Raw genomic sequence first — 10541 nt, 5'->3', positions numbered from 1 at the left:
CGAATTACATTTGGCTCCTTTTACAAAGCTGTGCTCCTGAGTCACTCGACTACTACTGTTTATCACTTATATAGCGCTGGAAGGCGTACGCAGCGCTGTACATTTTCACATTTAATAGACGGTCCCTGCTCAGAAGAGCTTACTTGGACAGACAGAATGCAGAACCCAAGGTGAGAGGAGTTAGGAGTTGAAAGCACTCTCGAAGAGGCGGGCTTTTAACCGGACCTTGTACGCTGCCAGAGACGGAGCCCGCCATTCCAAGCATACGGCGCAGCAAGGCAGAAGCGACAGAGTCTGGAGTTGGCAGCTGAAGAGAAGGGCACAGAAAGGAGGAACTTTCCAGCTGACCGGAGCTCACGGGAGGGGGGGGGGGGTGATGGAACATAGGGGGAGATAAGTGAAGAGAGATAGTGAGGGGCAGCTGAGTGAGTGCATTTGTAGGTCAGTAAGAGGAGTTTGAATTTTAGTCTGAAATGGACGGGAAGCCAATGAAGTGACTTTAGGAGAGAGGTAACGGAAGTATCGTGGCTCTCCTGGAATATGAGTCGTGCAGACAGATTGCAGAGGAGGGAGATGTCTAAGTGGAAGCCTGAGAGTAGCGAATTGAGTAGTCTAAGCCTATTCCTATAGGCGCCTTGGCATTTAGTGTGTATGCTACGGTGACTTTCTACCCACAGAAGAATTACTTAGGCAAAATATTAAGAGAGAAGATTGAAGAATGAAGAAAGGGGAGAATAAGATTTGATCCATACGAAACTAAGAAAAGCAGGAAATTGTTTTCTGCCTAGTCTACACCACTTTACCCATCTCTATGTGGAATAGTAATCTGTAAACTGTGCATGGAAAGACCCACAACGTCTCAAGATGGTAAAAAGACTTGGCATAGCGAGGATGGGAGCCCTGTTCTCCGCTCCCCCCTCACTGTGAGCCCCTTCCCTGTACCTATTTAACGTCCTTGGCTTTAGCGGCATCTCCAATTCTCAACCTGCGCCGACCTCGATTCTCCTTCTGACGTCACTTCCTGGTCCCGCAAACGAAGAAGTGAGGTCAGAGGGAGAGCAGGTCAGATCTGATGCTCATGCTGACAAAGAGCTAGAGGTACGGGGTGGGGTAGTGAAGGTGTATGCATGGTGGGGGAGGGGGAAGGAAGGAGAGGAGGAGAGGTGCTGCTACTCCCACCAAGACGGCAAGGTCAACAAATAAATCAGACTAGGGGACACTCGATGAAGTTACAGGGAAATACTTTTAAAACCAATAGGAAGAAATTTTTTTTTTCACTCAGAGAATAGTTAAGATCTGGAATGCATTGCCGGAGGATGTGGTAACAGCAGATAGTGTAGCTGGTTTTAAGGAAGGTTTGGACAAGTTCCTGGAGGAAAAGTTTGTTATTGAGAAAGACATGGGGGAAGCCACTGCTTGTCCTGGATCGGTAGCATGGAATGTTGCTACTATTTTGGGTTCTGGAATCTTTTGTTACTCTTTGGGGTTCCAGAATTTTACTATTCTTTAGGATTCTGAATGGAATGTTGCTATTCTTTGGGGTTCCGGAATCTTTTGTTACTCTTTGGGGTTCCGGATTCTTGCTATTCTTTAGGATTCTGAATGGAATGTTGCTACTCTTTGGGGTTCCAGAATCTTTTATTACTCTTTGGGGTTCCGGATTCTTGCTATTCTTTAGGATTCTGAATGAAATGTTGCTACTGTTTGGGGTTCTGGAATCTTTTGTTACTCTTGGGGTTCCAGAATCTTGCTATTCTTTAGGATTCTGAATGGAATGTTGCTATTCTTTGGGGTTCCAGAATCTTTTGTTACTCTTGGGGTTCCAGAATCTTGCTATTCTTTAGGATTCTGAATGAAATGTTGCTACTCTTTGGGGTTCCGGAATCTTTTATTACTCTTTGGGGTTCCAGAATCTTGCTATTCTTTAGGATTCTGAATGGAATGTTGCTATTCTTTGGGGTTCCAGAATCTTTTGTTACTCTTGGGGTTCCAGAATCTTGCTATTCTTTAGGATTCTGAATGAAATGTTGCTACTCTTTGGGGTTCCGGAATCTTTTATTACTCTTTGGGGTTCCAGATTCTTGCTATTCTTTAGGATTCTGAATGGAATGTTGCTACTCTTTGGAGTTCCGGAATCTTTTGTTACTCTTTGGGGTTCCAGATTCTTGCTATTCTTTAGGATTCTGAATGGAATGTTGCTACTCTTTGGAGTTCCGGAATCTTTTGTTTCTCTGGGGTTCCAGAATCTTGCTATTCTTTAGGATTCTGAATGAAATGTTGCTACTCTTTGGGGTTCCGGAATCTTTTATTACTCTTTGGGGTTCCAGATTCTTGCTATTCTTTAGGATTCTGAATGGAATGTTGCTACTCTTTGGAGTTCCGGAATCTTTTGTTACTCTTTGGGGTTCCGGATTCTTGCTATTCTTTAGGATTCTGAATGGAATGTTGCTACTCTTTGGGTTTTAGCCAGGTACTAGTGACCTGGATTGGCCACCATGAGAACGGGCTACTGTGCTGACCCAGTAAGGCCATTCTTATGTTCTTATTCTCTATCTTTAATGTAGATTTCTATACTACTTATAATTACCAAATAGTCAAGTCAAAGAGGCTCACAATAAACATCCATTATTTCTGGAACAATACATACACCCAGTTTCACATAAAATACTACAGTAATTACATTGAACAACTTTCCTGCTCCCAAGATACCTCCCAAGGGACTAGCAGCAAAATATCAGCAAAAGCAGTCCGTAAAGAGCAGCGTCCGAACAGTGGCGTTGCGAGGATGAGTGCCCTCTCCCGCCCTCTTCCCTGCCTCCCTGCCACTCATGTGCGCCCCTTCCCCGTAACTTTTTAACGTCGGCGCAAAAGCAGCCACCCACTTGCTGCCCACGTCAGCTTCGACACTCTCTCCGACGTCACTTCCTAGCCGCGGGTCCCGGAAGTGATGTCAGAGAGAGCGCTGATGCTGACGCAGGCGGCAAGTGGGTGGCTGCTGATGTTGACGTTAAAAAGGTAGGAGAGAAAGGGAAGGGATGCGCATGCAGGGGTAGGAGTGGAAAGGGGGTGCCAGCACCCTGAGCAAGACCGCATCCGGGGCAGGTCACCCCTCCCCCCCCTTACTCCATCACTGTTTATAAGCATCCATTTCTGCTCTTAATTCCTTAGGTAAGGGAAAATATTCTCACCCTGATACGTAAGGGCTTGTGTCCAGGGATCCCGATGGTACGTGTTTGTGTAATGTGGGAAACAGATATTGTGCATAAGAACATAAGAGTTGCCACTGCTGGGTCAGACCAGTGGTCCATCCTGCCCAGCAGTCTGCTCCCGCTGCGGCCCCTAGGTTAAGGACCTGAGCCCTAACTGAGTCTAGCCTTTCTTACATTTGTACGGAATCTATCTCCTTTCAACTTTAGAGAGTGCCCTCTCGCTCTCTCTACCTTGGAGAGGTTGAACAACCTGTCTTCATCTACTTTGTCTTGAATCCCTGGAGGGTGTTTTCCCCTATAACAGCCTCCGAAAGACCGTTTCAGTTCTCTACCACTCTCTGGGTGAAGAAGAACTTCCTTACGTTTGTACGGAATCAATCCCCTTTCAGCTTTAGAGAGTGCCCTCTCATTCTCTCTACCTTGGAGAGGGTGAACAATCTGTCTTTATCTGCCCCTGGAGGGTATTTTCCCCTATAACAGCCTCCGGAAGAGCGTTCCAGTTTTCCACCACTCTCTGGGTGAAGAAGAACTTCCTTACGTTTGTACGGAATCTATCCCCTTTCAACTTTAGAGAGTGCCCTCTCGTTCTCTCTACCTTGGAGAGGGTGAACAATCTGTCTTTATCTGCCCCTGGAGGGTATTTTCCCCTATAACAGCCTCCGGAACAGCATTCCAGTTTTCTACCACTCTCTGGGTGAAGAAGAACTTTGTACGGAATCTGTCCCCTTTTAACTTTAGAGAGTGCCCTGTGAGAAATGCTATGTGGGGAAGATCTCTAGAAACTAATAATACACATGGATATTCGAACACAAATCTTGTATCACACGTCACAAAGTAGGAGCTCCTTTAGTTTCTCGTTCAATCATGTTTTTACTGATTTAAAATATGTTGTAATATGAAATACCAGCAAGGAGACTTTGGGTACTGTCCCCGGGTTTACTGCGAGAACCAACCGATGCTCCCCATTGGATTATCTGACATTCCTGGAGAAGCCATGGTGAAACTCTACTGCCCCAAATGCATGGATGTATACACCCCCAAGTCTTCCCGGCATCACCATACAGATGGTGCATACTTTGGCACTGGCTTCCCTCACATGCTTTTCATGGTGCACCCCGAGTATAGGCCCAAGCGACCAGCCAATCAGTTTGTGCCCAGATTATATGGATTCAAGATCCATCCAATGGCCTACCAGTTACAGCTGCAAGCAGCAAGCAACTTCAAGAGCCCTGTCAAAACCATCCGCTGATCTGCAGCCAGGCTGCATGAAATGCCCCCCCAACATATACCTTTCTCCACTTCCAGATGCCAAGTGACCCGCTCCACAGCTATTTTCAAGACAGAAAACCAAGATTGAAGGGCTGTCCTTAATTTTTATTTTCTTCAGTCTTTCCATATTCTCCCTGCCCTGACAGGACACTTTCTGTAGAATCTTTTTCTGATCTTCCCTTCTCCAGCCTGCCCTCTCCTATATGAAAGTCTATGACTCAGATGCGTTTTCAGTCTGTGTTTAAATTAATTAATTAAATATTTCGGTATTCTCAAAAAAAAAAAAAAAATATATGTTGTAATTGATCGTGTCCCTGCCCTTATCTGTGGTGCTGATCGTGTTAAGAAACTTACAGTGTAGCCACCTGAGCCTGCAAGGCGAGCACACTATTCCGATCTTGTAGTGCCGCGTCTTCCCCATCGAAGACTCGCTGCTCCACCGCTGCTATACGAGTAGTGTGTGACTCGAATCGCTCGTTAAAGCAGACTGCAGTTTATGCAGACGATCCTCCAGGGCTGCCGTTACCATTTGCGATATTTGTATTGAGCAACATTTGTTGTCATAGTCTCCTGTGCTATTTTCTGACTGCTCTGTTTTCTGTTTCTGATTATTCTGCTCCTGGTTGTATGTTCCTTTGCAGTTGTTAATAAAGATAATTGGAAAAAAAAAAAAAAAAAAAACTTCTACAAAGTGAACATATATCGTTTAAATTCCGCGGAGCCATCTGGCTTGAACATTAACATCCAATGGTCTGCATTTTGATGACATCGTTATGACGATTTCCATTCCGATTGGTACATTTTGGAGCGTTCGCCTTTAGCCAGGCCTTTAGATCAGCCTGTGGCCATTTTTGATTGCGGCTCGGGGAACGAACACTCCCGAGTGTGACACAGAGGCATGGCTAACATTACTCTTTGCGTTATAAGCTGACCTCGAGCTTTTTCAATTTTTAATTTTATTTTTCATTTCAGATTTGTCACTGCACAAAACACAACAATGTGCACAGGTGTCTTATTCCCCTGAAGAAGCCGATGGTGACGGGAGACAAGTTCTGGTACTATTTCTGTGCAGTTAATATCAGGCATTATCAGAAGTGTTTTTGACCTATGACTGAATTTGGATATGGGCTAGCAGTACTGCATAGCCATGGATACAGAAGTCTGTCCCATTCACTGAGGTCTTTTTTCACTCTGTGAAGTGATGCATAAGTAGATAACTGGGGATCACATTGTTTCCACTTTAGGGGCTAGATTCACTAACCTGCCCGATCGTGACTGATCCGTGTCCGATCGGGCAGGTCCGATGGATTCACAAACCAGCAATATTCAAATGGGGGCGATCAGAGGAACGCCCCCATCTGCCGACACGGATCGCAAGTGTGCGCAGACCATCTGCTTTCCCTGTAGATCAGTGGTCTCAAACTCACGGCCTGGGGGCCCACATGCGGCCCGCCAGGTACTATTTTAAGGCCCTCGGTATGTTTATCACAATCACAAAAGTAAAATAAAACAGTTTCTTTAGCTATAAATTACAATATTATTATTAAGACTTAGCCAAAAGGAAAGATTTAGAAAGTATAAAAAGTTTTTCCTCATGCAAAATTGTCATTTCTGTAATAAGACATTAACTATTTTTTCTGAGGCCCTTCAAGTACCTACAAATCCAAAATGTGGTCCTGCAAAGGTCTTGAGTTTTAGACCACTGCTGTAGATGGTCTGTGCATTTGTTCCTGTTCGTTTCTGCTCCATTTTGTTTTGGGGGTTTTTATTTGGGGGGACCCGACTCTCTTGAAGGGCGATCCCCAACGGCAGCAGCCTTAAACTCTTTGGCCCTGACTCTCCTGCTCTCTGCAGTGTGAGCCCGCAGGTTTAAAGCGGGGCTCGCACTGCGGGGAAGGAGGCAGAGAGCAGGAGAATTGGGGCGGCAGAGAGCAGGGGGAGTTTGGATTCGGGGCAGAGAGCATGGCGGACAGTCGGGGAAGAAAGCAGGGCGGCAAGAGGAGAGTTGGGGCGGCGGGGCTGAGAGGCAGTAGAAGGGCAGAGAGCAGGGCAGCGAGAGGAGGAAAGGCAGCGAGATCGGGGCAGCAGAGAGCAGGGCGGCAGTGGAGCTGGAGAGTCAGACTGGACGTTTGTGACTGGTCCCCAGCAGTCGCTTCTTGAGTTGATTGGCCAGCCCAGTCAGTTCGCAAAATTTGTTTTGTGAATCGCGTCCCTGCCTACCTTGCATACCGTTCCCTTCATTTGCATGCGCGGATCGGAATCGGATCGGCAGAGAGGGAAGTGAATCGGGCCGGAGTAAAATCGGGTCGCGAACCGATCGGTACACGATCGGTTCGCTTTGTGAGTCTAGCCCTAGGTGTGGAAAGCTTATGAATACAGGATTGACGTGTCATGAATCTCTGAAGCAGCTAGGAGGAGAATCCTGGCCAAGGTCGGTGAGACTGTTTGGTGCTTTACGCATTGAAAATAAGGAAAAACAAAAGATCCTTTTCACGCCATGTAACTGTAGCTTAAGTAGCCTTTGTTATTATGCTGGAAGATTTTGTAGCCGATGATGTAATTGTCTCATAAGTTACTGACTGCAAATTCTATGTACTCCACCTAAACGGCCCCTTTGATCAAGTTGCGCTAGAGGTTTTTAGGACGGGCCGGCGAGGTAAGTACTATAATGCTCATAGGAATTCTATGCGCATCAGAGCATTTTAGACTGCGCTAAAAACCTCTAGCGCAGCTTGGTAATAGTGTCCAAAATGTAGGCGCCTAAATTAATTGATTAATAAGCCTAATTAGTGATAATTATTGGCATGTAACGCCTCATAATTGCTTTAAATGGACTTAATTGAAAGTTAGGGGGCTTATTTCCCCAAAAGATAGCCATCCGAGAGACAGCATAAACCAGCACTTGAATGTTTTACTCGTAAAAATGTCCGAGACAGCATTCTCAAAACTTTCTAGACGTCTTTCTGGTTATTTTGTCTCCAGTACATCCAGTTCTTAAGGAGGTGCGTCAAAGGCATGTTTTGGGCAGTCGAAGGACCTGGACGCTCCTCAGGCATAATCTAACCTTTAACGGTCCTGGGATTTTTTGTTTTTTAGATGCTTGGAGCTAGACCTGTTTTAAAAAGGTGCCTCAACTGACCAAATAACCATAGGAGGGATTAAGGCATGACCCCTCCTTACTTCCCCAGTGGTCACTGATACCCTCCTACCATCCAAAGATATTTTTAAAAAACAGTATGATATGTACAGATGGGGAGAGGGACCTTGGGGTGATAGTGTCCGAAGATAAAAAGGCGAAAAAGCAGTGTGACAAGGCGGTGGCTGCTGCCAGAAGAATGCTGGGCTGTATAAAGAGAGGCGTAGCCAGTAGAAGGAAGAAGGTGTTGATGCCCCTGAACAGGTCATTGGTAAGGCCCCACTTGGAGTATTGTGTTCAGTTTTGGAGACCGTATCTGGTGAAGGACGTAAGAAGACTTGAAGCGGTCCAGAGGAGGGTGACGAAAATGATAGGAGGCTTGCGCCAGAAGACGTATGAGGAGAGACTAGAAGCCCTGAATATGTATACCCTAGAGGAAAGGAGAGACAGGGGAGATATGATTCAGACGTTCAAATACTTGAAGGGTATTAACTTTGAACAAAATCTTTTCCAGAGAAAGGAAAATGGTAAAACCAGAGGACATAATTTGAGGTTGAGGGGTGGTAGATTCAGGGACAATGTTAGGAAATTCTACTTTACGGAGAGGGTAGTGGATGCCTGGAATGCGCTCCCGAGAGAGGTGGTGGAGAGTAAAACTGTGACTGAGTTCAAAGAAGCGTGGGATGAACACAGAAGATTTAGAATCAGAAAATAATATTAAATATTGAACTAGGCCAGTTACTGAGGAGACTTGCACGGTCTGTGTCTGTATATGGCCGTTTGGGGGAGGATGGGCTGGGGAGGGCTTCAATGGCTGGGAGGGTGTAGATGGGCTGGAGTAAGTTTTAACGGAGATTTCGGCAGTTGGAACCCAAGCACAGTACCGGGTTGAGCTTTGGATTCTTGCCCAGAAATAGCTAAGAAGAAAAAATTTAAAAAAATTAAATTGAATCAGGTTGGGCAGACAGGATGGACCATTCGGGTCTTTATCTGCCGTCATCTACTATGTTACTATGTAGTACATTCCATCCTATATTAGGAGGGGGTTCTGAAAAGTTCTCAGCCCAAGCAGCTTCAGATGCTAACACAGACGTTTGAGCCCAGAGAGCAAGGGGGCACTCTAAGAAGTACTGCAGTGAATTTCACAGGAAAAGTTCCAGGTACGAATGTGATCAGATCTTGCTTATATTGTATGGTAAGCCCTCCAAAACCTACTGTATCTACACTAAGATGTCACCTGCAGGCATACCTAAAAGTAGGCGTGGTTAGAGGCAGATCAGGGGTGTGTTTTCAAATTAGGCGCCTTTTTTGGAATTAAGCACCCTTAGGCACCTACTTTAGGTGAAGAGAACCCTGGCATAAACAGGGTGCATGTAATGTCGGGATGCCTAGTGTTGCCTAAGTCCGCTTAGGTGGCATTAAGCTTGATTCGACACATGCTTAGTGCCACAGGAAACATAGAAACATAGAAGATGACGGCAGATAAGGGCCATAGCCCATCAGGTCTGCCCACTCTACTGACCCACCCCCAAGTCTACTATCCTAGGGATCCCACTCCTGGTGACAGGTTCCCTTGGCTTAACCCTCTAAGGGTTCCCACATGGGCATCCCATTTGCTCTTAAATTCTTGCACACTGTTTGCCTCGATCACCTGCACCGGGAGCTCGTTCCAAGGATCAACCACTCTCTCGGTGAAGAAATATTTCCTGGTGTCACCATGAAATTTCTCGCCCCTGAGTTTGAGCGGATGCCCTCTTGTGGCTGAGGGTCCTTTGAGAAAGAGAATCTCTTCTTCCATCTCGATACGGCTGGTAATATACTTAAACGTCTCGATCATGTCTCCTCTCTCCCTACGTTCCTCGAGTGAGTACAGCCGGTGCAGCCTTTCCTCATACGATAGATCCTTGGGTCCCGAGACCATTCTGGTGGCCATCCGGCGCCACTTTCTAGGTGGACTAGGCCCTGAGTGAATAAACTTGGCAGGAACTCTGAGGCTTTTTCCTTCCACAATTTGAAGATTGAGAGCAGAAGAAGAGAAGTTAACTAGTGGAACTTTATTTGTTTCGTAGATTATATTGGCGGGCTTCCCGTCTTTGTGCTGTGAGGAATCAGCGGACACAGAACCACTAAGTGAGAGAGAGGAAATCAATCACTTCCAAAAACTATGCTTCTCGTCTAGCTCCTTGTCTGTGTCAGATGTGAACAGGCCACTAGGACACACTTTGATAAATGTAGGACATCGATATTATAATGATGTTTAGCCCTCCAAATGAAGCTGTAGTCCCAAGAAACTTAAAACTTTCCTCTTTACACAAGCTGCATAAATGTATATTGAAGTTTCTCATATGTTATTCTGTCATTGGTATTCTGTATTCTGTTTCTCATATGGTATTCTGTATTCAGAGTAGTAAAGACGCAGGGGGATTGCGAAGATCTGCAACGTGACATAATCAGGCTCGAGGAATGGGCATCAACATGGCAGATGAGGTTCAACGTGGATAAGTGTAAAGTGATGCATGTCGGTAACAAAAATCTCATGTACGAATACAGGATGTCCGGGGCGGTACTTGGAGAGACCTCCCAGGAAAGGGACTTGGGAGTTCTGATTGACAAGTCGATGAAGCCGTCCATACAATGTGCGGCGGCAGCAAAAAGGGCAAACAGAATGCTAGGAATGATAAAGAAGGGGATCACGAACAGATCAGAGAAGGTTATCATGCCGCTGTACCGGGCCATAGTACGCCCTCACCTGGAGTACTGCGTCTAGCACTGGTCGGCGTACATGAAGAAGGACACGGTACTATTGGAAAGGGTCCAGAGAAGAGCGACTAAGATGGTTAAGGGGCTGGAAGAGTTGCTGTACAGCGAAAGATTAGAGAAACTGGGCCTCTTCTCTCTCGAACAGAGAAGATTGAGAGGGGAAATGA

General features: G+C 45.9%; 1 long non-coding RNA gene across 2 annotated transcripts in view; it reads left to right on the top strand.

The window, feature by feature from the left end:
* The first annotated feature begins 5345 nt into the window (after positions 1-5345).
* The window catches only part of LOC117356108, a 45334-nt gene continuing 40138 nt past the window's right edge, over positions 5346-10541 (top strand). For both annotated transcript variants that reach the window (XR_004538557.1, XR_004538552.1), the window contains exon 1: positions 5346-5533. This is a non-coding gene — a long non-coding RNA (uncharacterized LOC117356108). The remainder of the gene's footprint in view (positions 5534-10541) is intronic.

The sequence above is a fragment of the Geotrypetes seraphini genome, chromosome 1, assembly GCF_902459505.1.
Source record: "Geotrypetes seraphini chromosome 1, aGeoSer1.1, whole genome shotgun sequence".
Lineage (NCBI taxonomy): Eukaryota > Metazoa > Chordata > Amphibia > Gymnophiona > Dermophiidae > Geotrypetes > Geotrypetes seraphini.
This window is presented reverse-complemented; position numbering and strand designations above follow the sequence as displayed.